The sequence below is a fragment of the Alosa sapidissima genome, chromosome 1 (assembly GCF_018492685.1).
Source record: "Alosa sapidissima isolate fAloSap1 chromosome 1, fAloSap1.pri, whole genome shotgun sequence".
Lineage (NCBI taxonomy): Eukaryota > Metazoa > Chordata > Actinopteri > Clupeiformes > Clupeidae > Alosa > Alosa sapidissima.
Window position 1 is genome coordinate 48,164,042 of NC_055957.1, and position 10,263 is coordinate 48,174,304.

The following is a 10,263-nucleotide window of genomic DNA, read 5'->3' on the forward strand; positions in this document are numbered from 1 at the left end:
AGGAGCCCATGTCTCATGTGGCCCCTGACCCAGCTGCAAGGCTTGCTGATCTCCTTGGCAAATTATCTCAATTATGTTGAGATGTTGCTGATGAAAACCCTCGCAAGTGTAGTGGGTTTCTGGACTCTGGACGGTTGTTAATGTGACCAGATAAGCTTTGCGTCATGTGGTATAATGTTTCTTTGGCATAAGCAAAGTGATTTGCACATGATTGTCGAGTTTGCGATGAATACAGTTGGTTAATTTAAAAAGACCCAGCTCTTGCCATTGAAAGAGATTAGTCAGGTGGCAGATGTTATGTGTAGGGGCCATATCCAACAAGCACAATGAAACCCATACTCAGAAATGACTACTTCAGTACACAACCACACATTCAAGAAAATAATAGAAAGTGCTAGAAAGAAACATTATGACACAGAATGACATATATTCCCTTCACAGCTCCTTTCTGGTTCAGGTTATTCCGTTATCACTGATCAGCCAGTCACTCTTATATGAATATCACGGTGGCATCCTCCCCGACAGCATAATTAGCATCAGACTGTATTTGTTTATCCCAATTGAAAATGACAAAAATAATTAGTTTTTCTAAAATGTCAAGAGCTGCACAGTATCCATCTTTTGAGCACTTAATTTCAACTTGTCATTTGGCAATACAAAAGGTGACTACATAATTGTTGGGATGTGCCATTTGAAAGGGCACCTACCTTGTAATGAATAAATCATGGAGATATGCCTATCCATTTTGCTGCAAGCGTCAGTGCCGTTTCTTTTGCTCTTACCTGAGCAGTGAATGGCCCTCCACTAACACCATAATAAACCCCCACTGATTCATAAATTGTGCTCACTGTTATGACACAGATCTCTTAAGGTGGAAGGCCTGAGGACCAGTAATGCTTCACTAGAATTTCTCAATTTACTATTTTCCCTGATAGTTTATACATTTAATAACAAGACCAACAAGCACATAACATATGAAAATATTTCAGCAATAAATTCCCCAACCAAGACACCCATGATGACAATACAGTGATTTTCACAGCAGATAGTGTAGGCTCTCATGATTCATGGACCACTGTGCAGCCCACATATTTGAATGCCTTTGGTCCTACTCAGTGCAGGTGAAATGTATAGTTGGGCCCCAAAACAACTATGAATAAGTTAGGGCTATAAATAGAAAACATGTGGGATACATTCTCTCTGGGGAGTTAACAGAGAGTTCAGGGGTATCCTCAAATAGGGACATGAGCGCCCTGGGTTGTCTTTATGAAGTCCTCTAAATTGATTCTGATAGAGAGATTACAGAATCCTAGTTTGCCAAACCATAAATCCTTGAGAACTGATGGTGGTAGTTAGACTGTGCCAGAATACACCAAGCATGTTGAGAGGCAGTGCAAGAATGGATGTCCCTGGTTATCTGTATTTGAATAGGTTTTACAGTTACATGATGGTTAGGAGTGCAATATCAATATGTGTATGTGTGTGTGTGTGTGTGTGTGTGTGTTACTATAGCTGTTTTATATGGTTCACCATATTAACTTCAGCTTAGATAAAGTACTGCAAGCACTGCAAAGATCAAATTTTAACCTCAAACCACGCAGTAGGCGCAATACGTGTGTATGTTAAATTAGTCATTATTTTAAATCTACTTGTGAAACCACTCACTTGTGATTCTTGCCAAAAAATGTTTTTGGAGCTTTGCGATCTGATTGTGCAGTTACTTGATGAAAAGATGCCAACCATGACTAATTCTGTCAAACCTCAATGAAAAACCACTAAGTTGGATGATAAGATACGTGTGTGCAATCAGTGTGGAAATAATCAAAAGAGGCAATGCTAGTCATACAAGCTATCAACTTCATTTTATTGGTGTATTTGGTTTCTCTATGACGCAATGTGTTTGGGGCACGGTTCAATCATGTGGTTATCTACAATGGAAATACTTCAAAACGGCAATGGGTAATGACAAACTAATTCTGGAACAAAGTTGCCCACAAACATCACAAACAGATCGACCATAGACATAGTTCTTTGCCAAGCCCTTAGAAAAGCCATGAGAGACAGTGTAAAACTGCGAACTGTCATCATGTTGTTCCAGAGGTAGTATGCCAATAGCATTGGAAAAGCGCAGAGAATATTACAAATAGCCTTTTCATAAATGTCTTCATTTCATGAAATACATAATTTAAAGGTGGTGACAGTGACAGTGGTAGTGACATTCATTAGAGAGCAAGGTGAGGTTAAAAATAATGAAAACTAATGGCTTGATTTCAGTAGTAATAATGTGACACTTACTGTAAGACACTTAATATGCAGTGTAACTGATGCTGAGGATAGGGACTCAGTTTCTTGGCGACACCTAAATGGATATATATATATATATGTGTGTGTGTATGTGTGTGTGTGTGTGTGTGTGTGTGTGTGTGTGTGTGTGTGTGTGTGTGTGTGTGTGTGTGATAAGTAGCCTACTCTCATTATAATTCTGTGACCCCCATGCTATTAGTGAAAGTTATAGGAAGGAAGTCGGAGGCAGTCGTTTTGTCTTGGGGTCGGAGGCAGTCATTTTGTCTTGGGGAAGTGTTGATCTGGAGGTGGTAATGATGGCTGCTGTATCTTTTGTGTGCAGAACGCCTGAAACGTCTCCCGCTAACAGGCTTAGCCGCCGGAGGAATGGCCGTCAGCGGTGCTTGAGCCGAGCGAGGAGCACTGGCGTGCTGGAGGAGCGAGGAGCACTGGCGTGCTGGAGGAGCGAGGCCGTGGGAGACACGCCGGAGCCGAGCCCTCGGAGAAGCAGCACGCTGCAGGGGCAGAATCCACCATATCATGTGTCAAACAGAGGTGCTGTACGAACAGCGAAGCACATTCTGCACACACACTGTCAGAGTGGCTTCCATCTGACAGAGACAAAGAGAGAGAGACAGACAGAGAGAGAGAGAGAGAGAGAGAGAGAGAGAGAGAGAAATTGGTTAGAAAGCAGGATCCAGTGACAGAAATATAGATTTAAAGTCAGTCAGAAAGAAAGAAAAATGAATGAAAGAATAAACAAACAAAAAGAAAAGTAAAAGACAGAAAGAAAAGAGAGCAACAAACAAAGAAATATTTTTTCTTAACTGATGTTTTCTGTCATTGACCCAAGGTTGGTCAAGGTGCGAAACGACTGGGCTGCAAATGGACCTTTTTGTCAGAATTGTAAGGCTTGGCGGGGTAATATAATTGGTTCCAGGAATGAGGGAGCCGGGTGGGGTGTTCAACAAAGCACCCGAGAACACAGCCGAATCTCTTGGAGAAGAAGAACACCAAAATAAACGCAAGTTGACAGGCAAAGTGGGGGACAGTTAGGCTTACTGTTATTACCATGACAAAGAGTAAAAGAGAGCTGCATCCCCTCTCCGCATGCACTCGGGAGGGATTTACACACAGGCCAGCAGGAGAGAAGGAAGCATTATGCCAGGCCATTTGTGTGTTTGATGTAGGAGTGTCTGTGTGTGTGCTGTGGGAGTGTTTGTGTATAGGTGTGTGTGTGTGTGTGTGTGTGTGTGTGTGTGTGTGTGTGTGTGTGTGTGTGTGTGTGTGTGTGTGTGTGTGAGACTGTGTATGTTTGTGCATGTGCATGTGCATGCTTGCGGGTGTGTGTATGTGTGTGTGTTTGTCTACATGTGTGCACGTGAGTTGTGTGAATGTGCATAACTGCAAACGGAAGCAAGGGAGACAGAGCACAACTAAAAAAAAAAACAAAGAGAGAAAATGAACAATGCAGAGAAAAAAAGAGAGAGAGAGAGAGAGAGAGTGAGTCCAATGCAAGGCAGTATCATGTGTGCACGCGTGTCTGAGAGTCTGCCTGTGGGCTCTCCCAGCCCTTCTGCGCTCTGTGTAAATGCCTGCTGCATGCTAACTTGGCGCAGCTCTTCTGCGCTCTGTGTAAATGCCTGCTGCATGCTAACTTGGCGCAGCTCGGCAGTCTTCCTGCTTTGATATCACAGTCCACTGCTCAAACATAGTGGACGGAGCCCACCTGATGCACACAGATGGAATGATTGAGCGGGCCGGACTGGACACATCAGGTCGTCCTCCAGGTGCATGGTGGGTCGGGAAGGGGGAAGCACTGGCGGGTGTCAGAGACGGATCGCAGGGGTCTTCTTGCGGGGTCTTGAAGGCAATCAAGAGATGGATTTCCCATGTCCAGGGCAAGCGGTGACATCATCCTGAGTGGAAAATGTTATACTGCGGCTCTGTGAAGTCTAATATCCCTGCAGGGCCTCACACCGATTGAAGCCGTTCTCCCCTGAGCCTCCACCCAAACGCACTGCTCCATCAAGAGACGAGAGCAGTAGCTTTTTTTTTTTTTTTAATAAGCCGTCTGAAAATTATACCCAGTACTTTTTTAAATGATTTTTCTTTTTCTGGTAGAGAATTGATGTTACTATTATGGTGATAATGTGGAGTACACAGGAATATTTAAAAAATGCTGCAATAGCAGTGAATTAAATCTGACATGCTGTCCGACTCAGTGCAACTCAGTTGCAACATTTCTTTTTTGTCTAATTTCTTGTCTACTTGCTTACTGTATAAATGTCTCCTTTAGTGGTCCCAAAGCAGATGGAAGTTGAGACCCAAATTACATTTCCTACTTTAAATTAGTTAAGCTTTAAATGAGATTTTCTGGTAATATAACTGTATAGATCCCTAAACTATCTCTCATTACATTCAATAACAACTGTGAATAAAACATGAAAGAGTAGTTTTTGTTTGTTAATGTTGTAGTTAGTGGTTTGCTTGTGGGGAGTTTGAAATAACAGTGTGAAGGGGATCCTTGCCAATTTTCCCTGCTTTATATGTGTTATTGAACACATACATCAGCGATATTGCATGTCTGACCTGTGCCTTTTTACTATTGAAGTATACAATTATTATTCAGATTTCAATATCATTCTGTTTCATAGAATTTGAAAAAAAAAATCTCTAATTGCATATGTTTATTACCCAGCTATTATCGTATTGTTATTGCCAGCTCTCTTCAGGCAAGCATGTCTCAATGAAACAAAAGAGCTAGGATGTCATCCCAAGTGTTTCTGAGATGCGACAACTTAATTCACATGGTGTAAAACATTGGGTTGGACTGACAGAAAGTGACAAAATAGCCTTGGTTTCATTGTTTGATTATCAAAACATAGCAAATAGCCTAAAATTAGATATCTGCAGTCCAAACCACGTTCATTTAGTCATTTCTGACTTGACACAGTCAAACAGGGCGGATCAAGAGAAATTTTCTTAGGGTGGCATGAGGATCACAAGGAATAGCAAAATCAAAGTTAAGTGTTCTACGCATGTGCATGCACACAGCTCTGTGTGCTCATCTCTAACATGCAATGTTAAAATACTTATCAGTAAACATGATCACAGCAAGTGTAAGCAGGCACAGATGTTAATATTCAAGATGTTTACATGTTGGCTATAGCTTTTTATAAGCAACAGCTGAAATTATTACATTTTTCAATAAAACGAATCTAGTGTTATGTATAAGAAACCAGACTATAGTGGTGCATAGGCAAATGACCCCAGCATAGACTATAGTGAGAAAATATTCTGAGAAAAATGTGTTATCTTGAATGATCACATTTCTGGCAACTAATAAAAGCAGTTTGTTGTATCCCTTTCTCAGCAAACTTTTAAGGAAGTTAAGTAAATGTGAATGTGGCAGCTATTAACATAAGGGATAACGGCCGCCGAGGTGTCCTGTTATCCGGAATTAATGGACGAGGGCGAGAGGCAAAGAACTCCCCGACACGCAGCGAAGACACCTCAAAGGCTGTTATCCCGCTTTTCACCCGGTTGCCACTATAGGCAATAGTCATGCCTTTAACACGCAAAGGAAACAAGCGGTTCCATTTAAAAAGAAGCTGACTTGTACAACTTTCTTTGACCCTATAACAGCGATCGCATGGACAGTTTACTGCTTGTTTACAGTTGATTCCATTGTTGCAAAGCCTGCTTTCAGGCTGAACTGTTGTCCTACTATGGTTGTTATAGTTACCATTCATAAGCATTGATATGGAACGATGATTAAACTTTTATTTACCAGATCTACTTCAGGTGTCCTGTTATTCAGAATTAATACAAGGATACAAGGGGATACAAGGAAGTTTATTGTCACATGCATATAGTTACTGGAAGTAAGAAATGCAGTGAAATTATGTCTGGTGTCAGCCTATTTGTGCAAAGTGGGGGGGTAAAAAGTGCAGTAGAAGAGGGGTTTAGTAGATTAAGTGGCAAGGGCTGCATAAGAAAGGTGGGGGAGGATTGGAATTGGGGGGGGGGGGGGGGGGGGCACCAACAAGGAGCCACCCCACCAGCCAATCAGAAAAGAGTATTTCTTCTCTTCGGGTGATAATATGGTGTAAAGCAGTGCCCATGAATTGCATTCTGTAGTTTTACAATCTGTCAAGTGAATGTGAGGATGAGTGTGACTTTATGACAGATCAAATCTTTTGCCGAGTTTGGGCATTTTCAGAAATTGATATGTATACATGACCAAGAATATTGTGTCAAATGTAACTATACTTGGCATTTATTTGGACAGATGCGTGGCAATGTGGCAATGAACGCTTTGGAGGACAATTCTCAGACTACACCTCTTAAGAGAATACTCTCTTTAGAGGGAGTAGGAAGCACCTGGAGACTTGAATTGTGTTTCCTGTTGCAACGTTCGCATGAGATATCACTAAAAGCGTATTTAAAAAATGCCATCACTACTCAAAACTAGGTTGGCATTAGGGGTGGCAGGACATGGTCGTTAAGGTAGCGGATGCCACCCTGTGGCACCCCAGTAGACCCGCCCCTGCAGTCAAGATGTTTGACCATCCTGCAGGATGACAGGCAGATGCACTCTCAGTAGAATATTAAGTGCACACTGATGTAACCTTGAGAAATCAACGTGACTTACCTTGCTGGAGGCGGTTGAGCTGTGAAAAGAATGCATATGTAAACTATATTGTATGAGTCACCACAGAGAAAAATAAAAACCCACCAAAGGAGATTTTGCCTATGTTGTTATTTTTTCTTCCTTGAGGCAGAAATGATGTTCTGACATTGGGAGAAAATGTTCATTGCCAAAACTTGTCTGTAAAAACAACCACATAAAAAAAACCTGTCGCCAACTTATCCTCCGTCAAAAAGCTATGTGAGCAATTCTGGCCTGAGTTCTCATGTGTATTTACAACAGAAAATATCCTCCATATCTGTAATTTGATCCTGCCAACACACTCCCCAAATATTACAGCATTTAATCCAAATGACATTGTTATCATTTTCTATTTCATAAACAGTCGGTAATGCGTCCAGCTCGGAAACTGCAGTTATCTGATGTTGGGTGGTCCACCAACACCATCCACCTCTGGGTAGTGTGCCTCAAGTAGCCTACTCATTAGAGGGTTATTTCTCTTCCACAGGCAAATTGCCATGGTATTTTAAGAGGATATGGTCCCTGGAGGCAGCATTATCAGGTAGGAAGTACATTAGGGTCCTGTTATTTAGATTTCATCTTGTGGGGATTATGTTTTGATTTGGTCCTCTGCTACGTCTCCTATCATATTATTTCATGCTGTCCAAGAGGCCCCATATGAGCTGATAGCCACCCAGCTACAGCAGCGGCTGTCTAGACTCTGAAAATTAGCAATCACCAATCATCACCCTCTTCATCATCTTCATCTTCTTCTTCATTGTAATATTAATGATGGTAATAATATTGCTGAAGGAATTTGAAAATCTAATTATAATAATACAGTATAATACAGCTTGAATTTCCCCTTGGGGATCAATAAAGTATCTATCTATCTATCTATCTATCTATCTATCTTCTTAGATAAAGGACATAGATACAAGTACTGATTCTGTTGTAGGTGGCCTTTTTTCTGTATTGCAATCAGAATGACTTTTGGTTGATAATTTACGAATGTATTTGTTTAGCTGTGGTGCTGCATCTGTTTACTTCTGAGTGATGGTTTAGTGATGACTATCAGTCTTCTGCGTTCTCCGCCACACAGAATGCCCAGTGTGCCTGTGTAAACAGATGGGCTCTGCAGTCTAAGAACTTTTCCACGGTGGTTGCAGTTTGAATAAGAAAACTTGCAGGAAAATGGCATTTCTGTGAGTGCTTGCATCCCAAAAACACAGTCGATTGCTGGCGAAGAGAGCGGCAATGCGCTCTGGCATTTGACCTGCGGCTCAAACATCCGGAATGCAAAAATCACAGCCATTATGCCACAACAGCTTCTCCAGTCCGAGCTTGGCTGATAGGCATATGGCATGGAGCATGTGTGACTATGTCTTTGCATAGCGTCTCTCCCAGATTGTTAGGCGTATCCATCGTCCTAGTAAGCTTGACAGGGGCCTTGACACTAATGTCCATCAATTGGACATTTTGTTTTGACATGCCCCCTTGCAGTTGTACTATTTAGACCCTGTTTTCCTCTCGTAGCTTGGCAAACATGCTGCATTTCGAGCGCCGGTGGTGTAAACCTGCTGAGGCGCTCGTGATAGCCTAATTGTGCTATTGACAGTGGTATTTACATGAGCCCTGGCACCCTGTCTGTTTAGCCTAACGTGCAGCAGTGGGGCGACTGCCGTGGAGGAAGGGAACTGACAAATGCATTATGTCACTATGAGCGTGAGGGAGAACATCACACTGGCATAGGGGGCGCGAGTGAATTATACAGCAACCAGCCGTTTTTCGGCCAGGAGCGGCTGGTGTGCGAGAAAAGGACTTGGACTGCCATGGCAGACCATACAAGATGGGATAAGTGTCAGGATTTGACTCACAATTATTGTGTTTAGGTCACCGTCTCAGTGGCTGCAGGTGCCCCACGCAAAATGAGGTACTCTGCCATTGCATTGTGAATATGAAAATGTTTAGGAGAGTTTGGAGGCCTTGGAAAACTCTATGGAAGTGGTGAACTAAAAAAAAGAAAAAACTCTCTGTCACGTTCTTTTGAGCCCATAGCATAACTGCAACACAGCCTTCTCATGTCAAAACAAAACTGCAAGACAACGTTCTCTTTCAAGTTCTTTCTTCATATGGATCCTATGATGAAACAACAAGCTTGCAGGATTTGCTGAGCCAGAGCTTTTCTTCCTCTTTCCTCTGTTAATATTTAGACAGAGTGCATAACTGAGGAATATATGCAACACATTTATGCCAGAACCAATAAAAGATCAGGAGAGTCATCTGCACACTGTATTAGTAAAGTCTTATACACTGGAGGAAAGAAAAATGGATGACAGTGGCATTGAAGCATTCAGAAATCTTTCAAGCATATGTGGACCTTAACCTGTGTTCCAATAGCTTTTTTCCCTTCCTTTCCTTATTTGAGTAATCTAAGTTGGTATACAGCCGTCTTCACAACAGTGACGAAATCCTTCTAAATTTAGGACATGTTTTACACTGACAGTTGGAAGTAGACTCCATGCAAATTTGGCGGATTAAAAAATCCATCAGGAAAGCTGGAGAGAACACAAGAAAAGTAGGCCAAGTTGATTAGCCCTCCAGTGTGTTTCAACCACTCTTGAATAAAGATTTTTATTTGAGTATCTCTGAGATGGAAGGCTTTAAATAAAAAATAAAATCTGAAAGCAGCACCATGATGATATAGCTTAGCAAGGAAGAAGTGACATGCATAGAATAAGTTCAAAAAAGTAGAGACAAAAAGAGGAGGAGAGGAGATTTTTTACCTGGTGTTCTCTTTTCATGTGAAATTGGGGTGGCAACTTTGAAAGGCACACCAGGATACCTCGAAAACAAAACTCATATCGCCTCTCCTAACAGTCAGACAACCCAGATTGAAACCTGAAGATGCCTTTTTGTGTACATGTCATAAAAATAGCACATCCTCAAGGTAGGGTTATGTGTTACAAAGAAATTATACGTTCCGGGAAAATTAGGAAGTGTGCCTCAACCTGACAGTAATAAAAATGATTTACTCTAATTATACTCAATTATATAAAATTAATGAAATTATGGTTGTATAATGGTGATATGTTGTTGATTATTATGATGTACGGCTTAAGAAAATCTTTTATAGGTCACAATTTAAGTACAGAATAATACACCATTAATGTGCCAGATTATCAGAGACCAGAATGTTTCATCTCTTTTTATCAAACTAAAGCGTAATATTAGATCACATCCTGATTGTTTATATTGTATTACAATGTCATTCCTTTATTATGCAGCACTGAGGTGGAGCAGAATATTCAAAACCTGTGTCTCAG

General features: G+C 41.4%; 1 long non-coding RNA gene across 1 annotated transcript in view; it reads left to right on the plus strand.

The window, feature by feature from the left end:
- LOC121677957 overlaps positions 1-5,921 on the plus strand; it is a 21,119-nt gene extending 15,198 nt beyond the window's left edge. Inside the window, exons 3-4 of the long non-coding RNA XR_006021117.1 lie at positions 1,399-1,405; positions 5,790-5,921. This is a non-coding gene — a long non-coding RNA (uncharacterized LOC121677957). The remainder of the gene's footprint in view (positions 1-1,398; positions 1,406-5,789) is intronic.
- The last annotated feature ends 4,342 nt before the right edge of the window (positions 5,922-10,263 follow it).